Source organism: Eumetopias jubatus, unplaced genomic scaffold (assembly GCF_037043125.1).
Source record: "Eumetopias jubatus isolate StellerSeaLion01/CBP00866 unplaced genomic scaffold, mEumJub1_p1.0 scaffold_9, whole genome shotgun sequence".
Taxonomy (NCBI): domain Eukaryota; kingdom Metazoa; phylum Chordata; class Mammalia; order Carnivora; family Otariidae; genus Eumetopias; species Eumetopias jubatus.
The window spans coordinates 119,624,549-119,636,583 of record NW_028274815.1 but is presented as its reverse complement, the minus strand read 5'-3'; the positions used below and the strand labels follow the sequence as shown (position 1 = coordinate 119,636,583).

At 44.6% G+C, this 12,035-nt stretch overlaps 1 pseudogene; it reads left to right on the top strand.

Moving 5' to 3' along the window:
* The first annotated feature begins 31 nt into the window (after positions 1-31).
* Positions 32-4,943, top strand: LOC114220741 (frataxin, mitochondrial pseudogene; annotated as a pseudogene).
* Positions 4,944-12,035: the final 7,092 nt, after the last annotated feature.

Sequence of the window (12,035 nt, the reverse complement as noted above, 5' to 3'; positions counted from 1 at the left end):
TTTCTGGCCTGAGGGTAGCGGAAGTGGGGCCATGTCCAAGCTCTTCCTCTTCCAAGCTCTGCTGCCCGGTGCTGCCCCGGGAGCCTCCCCGCAACACCTCTCTCTAGCGGAACACCTCCATTCACTCCCCACTATCTACAGACTGAAATGTAAACAGCCAGCGTGGCAGCTGAGGCCACCACAACCCGGCTCTGACGCACCTCTCCAGCTGGACCTGCACCAGCTCAGGTCTGGCTGAGCCCGCACTCTGGCTCCCCCAGAACCCGCCGGTCCCCACTTACACTGTGCAAGACCATCAAGACCATGTGCATGTCAGGCCACACATACAACAAATGGATTCTGCAACTCTCGGCTCCGGACGGCTCTGCATTTTTTTCTCTTGCATACGTTGTTTTAAATCAGCTTTATTAAGGGGTAATGTATATGCAATAAAATGCAGACATTTTAAAGTGTACAGTTCAAGGAGTTTTGACCCACATATACATCCATGTAGCCATATCGTCATCAGGATAAAAACATTTGCATCACCCCAAGAATCTCCCTTGTGGCTCTTCCCAGCCGATCTCTGATCCCACCTCCTACCCCGAAAACCACTGACCTGCTTTCTGTGACCATCCATTCATTTCTCCTGTTCTAGAGCTTTGTGCGAATGGACCCATACAGTGCGTGTCCTGACCGTGCTGGCTGCACGCAGCATTATGTTTTTGAAGATGAATCCATGGTATTTTATGTGTCAATAATTCACTCCTGTCTATTGTACAGCAGCGCTCCACACAGCTGCTGTACAATCCTTGAGGCTAGGCTTTGAGGCAGCCCTATTGTACAGCAGCTGCTGTACAATCCTTTTATTGTATTGTATCATATCTTTAATTTTCTTCAGATAGGACATACATTAACGATGCTCAACAGTCAATCCATATAACAAGATGTACAGTGAGCAGTCTGGCTCTCAACCCTCTTTTTTTTTTAAGATTTTATTTATTTATTTGACAGAGAGAGAGAGAGACAGCGAGAGAGAGAACATAAGCAGGGTGAGTGGGAGAGGGAGAAGCGGGCTTCCCACGGAGCAGGGAGCCCGATGCGGGGCTCGATCCCAGGACCCTGGGACCATGACCTGAGCTGAAGGCAGATGCTTAATGACTGAGCCACCCAGGCACCCCTCAACCCTCTTTTGCATCCTGCCAGCTTCTATCTCCTCTGACTCAAATCAACATGAAATTCCACTGGGGTAAGACATCCAAGGTGCTTTGACAGCTTACATCCTAGGGCCCGTGGGAGCCCGGAGAGGGAGCAATCAAGACAGGAGAGGTGCTTGGTCTGGGTTTCGAAGTACTTGTAGGAGTTTGGCAAACAGTCACAGAGAGGAAAGGTACCCTGGACAGAAGGAACAGTGTGAGGCAGGGCACGGAAGCCTGAGGCAGCCTTGCACATTCTGGAAGGCACGAGGAACTCTAGGGTGAGGGGCGGGAATGGACTAGAGCGTGGTCCAAGAGTAGGCACAAACATGGGCGGAATCTCCTCTTGAAGGGCCTGGATAGCCAGTCCTGGATAGCACCCCTCAATATGAACATGGAAGAGTTTTCATTTTCCCATCATTGATAATCTCTATGTTGTTTTAAATCCTCCTTTCCCCCTGGATGAGGCTCCTTTCATGACATCTCAGTCGTGATTCAAACATTTCCATCATGTTCAGTTTAATTTAAGACTTGGTCCTGTCCGTGTAAACCTGAATCTCATATTCTACCACATAATGTTTTCTCTCTGCCCCATGCAGGCATCTGGAGGCTCTCACAGCTTGGAGCAGGCAAGTACGTATGTGCCCGTGCATGCACATATATGTCCACATGTGTGTTGGTACATGAGCATGTGTGCATTCGAGTGTATCTGTGCGTGTGTGTGTGTGTGTGTGCTTGCATGGGTATGCTTGTGTGCATGTGTGTGTGCATGTAGGGCTGGCTTTCTCTTCACACACCCCTCCCTCTTCCCTGCTCTGACCTGTAAGGGAGGAGGGGGGGCTACCGTTGGGCATTGGAAGTCCTCTTTGTGTATCTCAGGGGTGGTGAGGTGGCCCATGCTGAGGCTTATCAGCACTGACCAAGCTTGATACCCGTCAGCTCAGGGTGGGTAAACCGAGGCCCCCAGGGCCCTGTTAGGGAGGGGCTCAATTCCAAGCTGCTGTTCCAGGCAAGAATCAAGCCTTGGGAGAATTGTCCTCGACTTGTGCCTCCCAATATGCCCTTGACCCTAGGCCTGTGGCCAGAGTTGAGTCTAGTTTCACTTCCCTTTGGAAGATGAGACATCATGGGGATGGTCCTTGCCTCTTTTTTGCTTGTCACAGAGCCTATATTTCTAGGAGTGGTTCTCCTGGGAGCCCTTTTGTCTCAGTTTTGTTCAGGGGAAGAGTCAAGAATCTTTTCCTCTCTCCCATCAGATGGTCCAGAGAAGGGATGGTAGAGGGTCTTTGTTGACAATCCCCTGGAAATAGTTTAATCAGGAGTCTGGCCAGCTCAGGTTTGCGTTCTGCCCAGAGCTCCACCAGCAGCCGGAGGATGGAGAAGATCTACATTAAGGATGCCCATGGGGTTGTACTCCAGGATGGTTTGGGAGACAGAACATACTGCCCGCGTCAGTTTGCCGGGCCGCTGTGACGGGGTACACGAGCTGGCAGGGTTCAATAACAAAAATTTATTTTCTCACAGTTCCAGGGGCTTGATGTCTGAGATCGAGGTAGCGGGGGCACTGGGTGCTTCTCAGGGTTGGGAGGGAGATCTGCTCCGGTCCTCTCCCCTTGCTTTCAGGGCTCTCTGCCAATCTTTGGGATTCTGTGGCTGGTAAGCCTGTCACTCTGAATTCTGCCTTCATTGTCCATGGTGTTCTCCCTGTGCATGTGGCTGTCTCCAAATTTCTCTCTTTCATAAGGACACCAGTCCTGTTGGATCAGAGGCCCACCTTAATGACCCATCTTAACTAATTACCTCTGCAATGACCCTATTTCCAAACAACATCGCATTCTGAGGTACTGGGGGCTAGGATTTCAACATATGAATTTAGGGGGCACAATCCAACTCACAACAGTGTCCCATCAACTGTAAGGAGTGAGGATAGCAGTTCAAGTCTTGGGGATGCTGAAATTTGCATCAAGATCCTATGTGACTGTCCCTCCATAAGCTTGTATGCTCCAAATGGGCATAATGCTACCGACCTTGCAGGATTTTTGTGGGAATTAAGTAAGATAACATTTGGGAATGCACTGAGTGTCTGGTACCTGCTGAGCCTGGGCAGTGAGGTCATCTGCATTGGGGACCATCCCCTGAGCTGGTCTTCTGAGACATCTCATCTTGCCAGAGATGCAAAACCAGCAGCAGAGAAAACCTAACTGTGGCTTTCACTTCTCCTTTGGCCGAAACTTGAGGTCATGGCCAGGAGATTGGGAGCTCATGCGTCAGAACTCCAGGGTTAAAGACCCGCAAAAGCTCTCTGCTGAAGATGTGCCTTTGAGACATTTTTAGGGGCACTACCTTCTTCATCAGAACCTCCCAGGTGTCCTGCACACATCCCTCTTCTTCCAAGGGTAGGGAGTTCACGCCACCCTATGAAAACCCAGGAGGTGGCCTAGCCTTGGCATTTTTCTTCTTCCCCTCAGTGAGACCACTTGACCTCTCTGTTGGGCGCACCCCAGGCCTGCATGGACCTTGACCTGAAGCAGGGGTGTTGTGTCTGTCATTGGTCCTTTATCTGGGCTCAATCCCACCCCTCACCTTCTTCCAGGACTGGGCTGAAGTTCTACCTTACTGATAATATATTTTTTTAAGATTTTATTTATTTATTTATTTATTTGAGAGAGAGTGTGTGTATGTGTGCACAGGGTGTGAGGTGGGAGAAGGACTAAGGGGAGGGAGGGGAGGGAGAGGGAGAGAACCCTAAGCAGACTCGGTGCTGAGCTCAGAGCCCCACTGGGGTTCGATCTCACGACTCTGACCAAGTGGAGTCACCCAGGCACCCCTGATTACAAAATATCTTTATAGGCAATATCTATACATGATAAAAATGGTACAAATGGTACAAAAGGGTGGCATTAGCTCTTCTTTCCACCACTGTCCCCAGGCCTCCCGCTTTCTGCCCCAGAGGCAGTGTCTTTCTCATCTTTACAGAAGTACTTTGTGACAACAGAAGCGCACACAATAACACGGGTTCCTACATCTTACTTTCTGCACGTCATAGACCTTGGAGGGAGGGCGGAGCGGCCGCAGACTATGAGCAGTACGTGGTCGCTCAGGCACCCCTACAGCTGTCCACTTCCTGCTCCACAGGACACCCCTGGGCTCAGCCAGCCCGGGGCTGGGGTCCTGGGGCCGATGAGGGGTGTCCGGCTGTACTGCCGCGGAGGCCCACAGCGACCTGCATACCCAAGCCCGCTAGTTTGAGCCTCCACCGCCTCCATCAGATTGTGGATGTCAAAAAGCCCAGCGTCTGTTTGATGACTATGTAGACAGCAGGAACTTCGGGCGACCCTGGGTCTCTGGATGAGACCACCTATGAAAGACCGGCAGAGAAGACACTGGGCTCCTTAGCAGAGTTTGTTGAAGACCTTGCAGACAAACCTTACACCTTTGACGACTATGATGTCCCGTTTGGGAGTGATGTTTTAAACTGGGTGGAGATCCAGGAACCTACATGATCAACAAGGCGACCCCAACAAGCAAATCTGGTTATGTTCACCATCCGGGGCAGGGCAAGACTTAAGACTGATTGGAGAAGAACTGGGTGTACCCCCACCACGGTGTGCCTCTCACCAGCTGCTGGCCACGGGGCCGACTAAAGCCTTAGAAACCAAGTTGGATTGATCTTCTCTGGCTTATTCTGGAAAGGCACTTGATGCCCAGCCCAATTCCAAAGACATTAAACGCTATAAAGCCAAGACCCTGGCTTCCTTCTGCAGCTGAGTGTCTGTTTTTTTCCATTCTTGCTTTTGAGGACAGTTGCACGGTGTGTCATGGCTCTGTGAAAAGAATGCGTTGCCTCCCACCTTCCCTCAAGTTCGGATTTTTAATTTCCCTAGTTTTTTTGGATTTATTGTCTGATTTCCTCCCTCACAGGATATTCCTTCTCTCTCTCTCTTTTTAAAAAGATTTTATTTATTTATTTGACAGAGAGAGACACAGCGAGAGAGGGAACACAGCAGGGGGAGTGGGAGAGGGAGAAGCAGGCTTCCCACGGAGCAGGGAGCCTGATGCAGGGCTCGATCCCAGGACCCTGGGACCATGACCTGAGCCAAAAGCAGATGCTTCGAGAGCCACCCAGGCGTCCCTCCCTTCTCTTTTATAATGTCCGTATACTAACACATTTATATATATAACCTTCCAACAAAGAAAAATGAGAAGAAGGAGAAATTCTAGGAGGAGAAATGACTTGATTTCACTATTCATCCTTTGAAGGACTTAACTGCAAAAACAAAAAACAAAAAACCACATGAAGAGCAGCTGGCCGACCTCACCTTTCTGTCCTCAAATGAGGGTCATTAAACAGTTGCCTCTGAATGTTAAAAAAAAAAAATTGACCTTGGAGACAGTTTCACATCAGCACATGCGGTGCGGATCTGGCTCATCTGTCTGAATGACCGCAGAGTATCCCATTATATGGATTCACCGTTCATGTGACCCGTCTTTTCTGACAGACGTTTAGATTAGTTCCATTCTTGCTGTGACAAACTACACTGCAAGTAAGTATCATTGTGCATTCTGACAGACGTTTAGATTAGTTCCATTCTTGCTGTGAAAAAACTACACTGCAAATAAGTATCATTGTGCAAATGTATTGTGCGAATATAGCACAATACATTGTGCAAATGTATTGCACAATACATGTGCAAATACATGTGCACATGTATTGTTGCTATATTCCCTTCTAACAAGTTGAACTCATTCACTCTGGGGAACTTTCAGCCATCGAACTCTTTTCTATTACCAGAATTCTGAGACCTCTTTCCTGCTTCCCTGCAAATTCCACCTGTTGGCCCCAGGACTCTAGCTGACTCTAGAACTGTCAAGACAAAGTCTGATGCTTTTCACATACAACGTTTCACCCATATATTCTTTCCTTTGTTCATCCCATACAAAGGCATGGTGCACCTGCCAGGTGCATGCTAGAGCAAAGGTGTGATGGGGAGTGAGACTTGTCCCACTGTCATAGACAGTATGACTATGTCTGTGGGAATTCATCTTAGAACATACTCTGGCTGGTGGGGTCTTTGCATGTTTTGCTAGGTTGTTGCTATATTCCCTTCTAACAAGTTGAACTCATTCACATGTGTCTGTTTCATTTGGGGAAGAACTGGGGGTTTTGCCTCTGAAACTTGGGCCAGGAACCAGAACCCACTTCTCATTTATGGCTTATCTCAGGTCTACTTCCTGCCCACATGGACTACTTTTTAAAAAAATCAATTATCTTCCCCTCTAAAAGTCAAAACTACATGCTACAATACATGTACTGTGTGGAAAGATAGTCTTCCTTATCTTATTTACAACTGTACACCTTCCTCCCATCACACTGTCTGATCCACAAGAGGCACTTGATAAATATTGGATGAATGAATGAAGGAGACTGATAAACTTAAGACCTTGACTTTCATCTCTCACACTTAAGTGGGCAAAATGAAGAAACATTCTGTAGGAAAGCCGATTGGTTGCCTGACCCGAATCCATCTTCCTTTGAGCAAACCCTGGGTTTTTTTCCTGTCCACTGCTCCTCCATGTCATTCTAGTAAATTCTGACTTGTCTAAGTCCGTCAATACCATTCCTTCGCCAGTGATCAGCTTAGAAAAGGCATGTGATCCAATCCTGGCCACTGAGAGGTGTTGAAGTCCCCTGCCTGGAGAGACATAGCTCTGTGCTGCTGGAGGTTGTCATGTAAGTATGTGATACCTGGATGTGTGGCAGCCACCTTGGGATAGTGAGGGGAGTCAGACAAGGGTAGACTGACATGTTGATGAGGACAGAGCAGAAAGAGAAAGAAGCTATGCTTTTGGTTAAACCTGGAGCCGCTGAATGAGCCAAACCCGGAGCTGCTGACTGTGGTTTTTGCTATTATATTAGACAATAATTTGTTTTCATTTTCTCTTACTTGCAGCTAGAAACATCCTAAATGAAATCTATTGCCTTGATAAGTTATAAAAGTCACATGCCTGAAGTACATTTACAATGCAGACAAAGGACACTGGAAATTCCAGAAGCCTTGTGTATTGTGAATTTGTTTTGCCTAACCAATAGGGGAAAACTAAAATGAAACTACTAATATATATATATTGTTCAAAATTTGGCAATAGAGGCAAGTACAAAGGGAATAGATTTCTGTTTCCTTATCACTAAAGGTGAGTAATTTCAACATTTTTTTAAAGATTTTATTTATTTATTTGGGAGAGAGAGAGAGAGAGAATGAGAGACAGAGAGCACGAGAGGGAACAGGGTCAGAGGGAGAAGCAGACCCCCCGCTGAGCAGGGAGCCTGTTGCAGGACTCGATCCCGGGACTCCAGGATCGTGACCTGAGCTGAAGGCAGTCGCTTAACCAACTGAGCCACCCAGGCACCCGCAATTTCAACATTTTGAGGTATACCCTTCTAATATCCTTTCTCTGTTTCCTTACATATGAAGTAAATGTAGATAGTAGTAAAATATTATGGCAATTATCTAGTTTGTTTGTTTTTTTACCAAGCATAAACATTTTTCTCTCTGTTGTCAGAGAGCCTTCAAAAATGTGATTTTTGATGGTTGCATGCATTTTGGAGAACAGCTTTGCTGGATTTCCTGTTGCAGCATTATGCCCTCCAGTTAGGGAGGTCTAGTTACTTCATCTTTTCCCTCCCTGGTTGTCAAGGATCTAAAGGGTGGAGACCAAATATTGTGGCGAGCCTGTGTTTCTCAATGGGTCCTCTAGTCACTGTGGTTCAAATCACCCAAAGAATACTTTAAAATGCAAGCTCCAGGGGCTCAGACTCCAGGGACCACACTAAAGCATACCCTATGGGTGGGGTTCAGGAATCTGCAACTCATAGCAGCCCTCGAGGTAATTCTGATGTACGCTGAAGAGTAAGAAATACATCACTCAGCTTCAATCACTTTCCAGGCAAAACCTATCCACTCACAACCTGAGTTGGGGCACCTCCTCCTGTCCATTTGGGCCGGTGAGGTTTTACACCAGCGCCTGCCTCTACTAGCTAGCGCTAGAGTCTCTGTCACTCCTTGCACCAGTTGCTCTCCACTCTGGGGAACTTTCAGCCATCGAACTCTTTTCTATTACCAGAATTCTGAGACCTCTTTCCTGCTTCCCTGCAAATTCCACCTGTTGGCCCCAGGACTCTAGCTGACTCTAGAACTGTCAAGACAAAGTCTGATGCTTTTCACATACAACGTTTCACCCATATATTCTTTCCTTTGTTCATCCCATACAAAGGCATGGTGCACCTGCCAGGTGCATGCTAGAGCAAAGGTGTGATGGGGAGTGAGACTTGTCCCAAGGCTGGCTGCTACTCAGCTCTCAGGTTCCAGCTTATAGTGTCCCCCTGTCGGTGAGGTTTCCCTGGGCGACTCTACCTCCTGGGCCCCACCCCCGTGCCACCATCATCAGGCTCAACTTGTGCATCAGTGACCTCTTCATTCTTTAACTGGTTGCGCCTTCCATTTTTGAAGGATATTTTCGCTGGATATAGAATCCAGTTGTTCTTTTCAATACTCTAAAGATATTACACTCTTTCATGGCCGCCACAGCTGCAAATGGAGTCATGGATCCATGAGTCTTGGATCTTTCAAATCACTGTTCCCCTATTGTGACATTCTTCTGTGACTTGTCTCAAAATTTTTCCTAATCTTTGGCTTTTGGCAGTTGTATTAAGATGTGCGCAGGTGTGGTTTTCTTTGTGTTTATCCTGCTTAGGTTTAGTTGAACTTCCTGAACCTGCAATTTTATACCTTTCACCAAACTTGAGACACTTTTGAACTATGGCCATTATTAAAATTTTTTTTTAAATTTTAATTAAAAATTTTAAAAAATTAAAAGTTTTTTGGTCTTATTCTCTTTCTCTTTTTCTAGACCTACAATTACATCTATGTTGGGTCTTTTAATATTGTTCCATCAATTCCTGAGGCTCAATTCATTGTTTTATTTCAATCTTCTCTCTCTCTCTGTTCTTCAAATTGGATACTTTCTCTTGAGGTGGCTTACTCTTTTTTTCCCTACCACTTTCAATCTGCTGTTAAATCCATCCAGTGAACTTTAAAATGTCAGACATTGTGAGTTTTCAGCTCTTGGATTTCCATTTGGTTCTTTTTTAAAGTTTCTGTTATTTCTGCTGAGATGTCCTCCTTGTTTGTACATCATGAGTATATTTTCCTTATGTCCTTGAGCATAGATACAGGAGGTCCTTTAAAACCCTTGTGTACTAATTCCAACACTTGGATCCTTTGGGTGTTGGTCTCTTTTGATTGTCTTTTCTTTTGAGTGTAGGTCATGTTTTTCTGCTTTTTGCGCATTAATTTAGGATGTATTCTAGGCATTGTGAATGATATCAAAGCTTTAGATTCTGTTATGTTCCTCTGTAGAATATTGCCTTTCTTTCTTTCTTTCTTTCTCTCTTTCTTTCTTTCTTTCTTTCTCTCTTTCTTTCTTTCTTTCTCTCTCTCTTTCTTTCTTTCTTTCTTTCTTTCTTTCTTTCTTTCTTTCTTTCTTTCTTTCTTTCTTTCTTTCTTAGCAGGCAGTTAATTTGGTTGATCTTAAATGGTCTTCTCTGTGCTGGGAAGAGCTGAAATCTCAATTCAGTTATTTTAGCCATAACTGGGACTGTTTAGAGTCAGCATTGTTCATGCATACATGGTTCAGGAGTCAGCCAGAGAGTTTGGCAGACTTTATACACAGAATTTGAGGCTCCTCCTTTTCTAAGAGGATTCTTCCTTTACTTTCAGCCACTACGGTTGCTCCAAACTCTGTCTTCAGGTTCTTCAAACCAGCAAGACTGTTGCCTTCACTCAAATTAAAAGCTGTAAAAATTGGGAAACTCAACCAGTGCTGATCCCTTATTTCAAGTTTTAATGCCCCTCTGGTATTTCCCAGCTTTGGACCGCTATCCAGTGCCTTCAGAGAGTGGTTCTGCACTTTTTGTCCAGCATTTAGGGTTGTTATATAAGGGAGGGTGGTCTGGTAGGAGCTACTGGGTCAATACTTGATGAAGAAGAATCTCCATTCCCTTCCTTGAACTTCATATTTAATTTGTTTTTTTGCTTTAAATTTTAATTTATTTATTCTTAAAATTCCAGTATAATTAGTGTACAGTGTTTATTAGTTTCAGTTGTACAATATAGTGATTCAGCAATTCTATACATTACTCAGTGCTCATCACAGTAAGTGGATTCTTAATCCCCTTCACCTGTTTCATACCCCTCCCCCACACCTTCCCTCTGAAAACCACCAGTTTGTTCTCTATATACAAGTCTGTTTTTGTCTTTTTTTTTTCCATTCATTTGTTTTGTTTCTTAAATTCCCCATATGGGTGAAACCAAATGGTCTTTTTCTTTCTCTGATTTATTTTGCTTAGCATTGTACACTCTAGATTCACCCATGTTGTTACAAATGGCAAGATTTCATTCTTTTTTATGGCTTTATATATATATATATATATATATATATATATATAATCATGTTTTCTTTATCCATTCATCTCTCGATGGACACTTGAGTTGCTTCTATCATTTGGCTCTTGTAAATAATGCTGCAATAAACATAGGGGTGCATATATCTTTTTGAATTAGTGTTTTCATTTTTTTCTTGGATAAATATCCAGTTGTGGAATTACTGGATCATATAGTAATTCTATTTTTAATTTTTTGAGGAACCTCCATCCTCTTTTCCACAGTGGCTGCACCAGTTTGTGTTCTCACCAACAGTGCACAAGGGTCCTATTTCTCCACATCCTCACCAATACCTGTCATTTCTTGTGTTTTTGATTATAACCATTCTGACCAAAATTTATTTTTTATTATTTTTAATTGTCTACCTTCCCACGAGATTCTAAGTTTTTTGTGGGAAGGTGGAGATGGTACTGTGTCTGTTTTGTTCATAACTGTGTCCCCTGCTCATGGTAGTATCAAGGTAGTTCAAGGTAAGTATGAAGCTCTGGAAGCCAGCAGTCTGAAGTCAAGGCATCAGCCAGGCTAGGATCCCTCCAAAGACTCTAGGGAAGGATCCTAACTTGCCTCTTCCAGCTTCTCATGGCTCCTGGCGTTCCTTGGCTTGTGACAGCATCCGTCCAGTCTCTGCCCCTGTCTCCATGTGGCCTTCTCCTTGTGTGTCTCTCTGTGTGTCTTCTCCTCTTCTTACAAGGACATTCCCATTGGATTTAAGCCCCAACCTAGTCCAGTATGATGTCGTCTCTATCCTTACCTTAATTACATTTGCAAAGACCCTATTTCCAAATACAGTCACAGCCTGAGGTTCCAACAAGGATTTTGGAGGGACACTGGTCAATCCACTACACCCCTCTGAAATGTGCAAATGTACACTCCAGCAACAGTGTGCTCATTTGGCTCCACATTGCTAACTCACAGTACCATCCACATTATTCAGCTTTTAAAACTTCCAGAACTGGGAGAGAATCAGTTTCTGTTGTCATAAGTCATGAAGTTTGTCACTATTTTTTACAGCAGCTCTAGGAAGCTAATATAGAGGACAATGTGATCATATTTAAGTTTAAGTTACTTTGACTCATTCATTTCACTGCCAAGAAATTATTGTAAGGTTATTTTCTCACATCTCTGCCAACACATGTGCACAAGGAGATATTGGTGGGGAAATGAGGGTGGAAATTTGCACATTACAATTTGACCGTAAGAATATAACTTTATGTTTTGGTAGCTAAACTACATATAGGGGATTTTTAACTATTGGGGAATCTTGGTTAAATGTAGATAGGAGATTTTTGTTCTATTTTTGCAGCTTTTGTGTGACTTTTAAATTATTTCAAAATAAAAAGCTACCAAAACATAAAGTTAC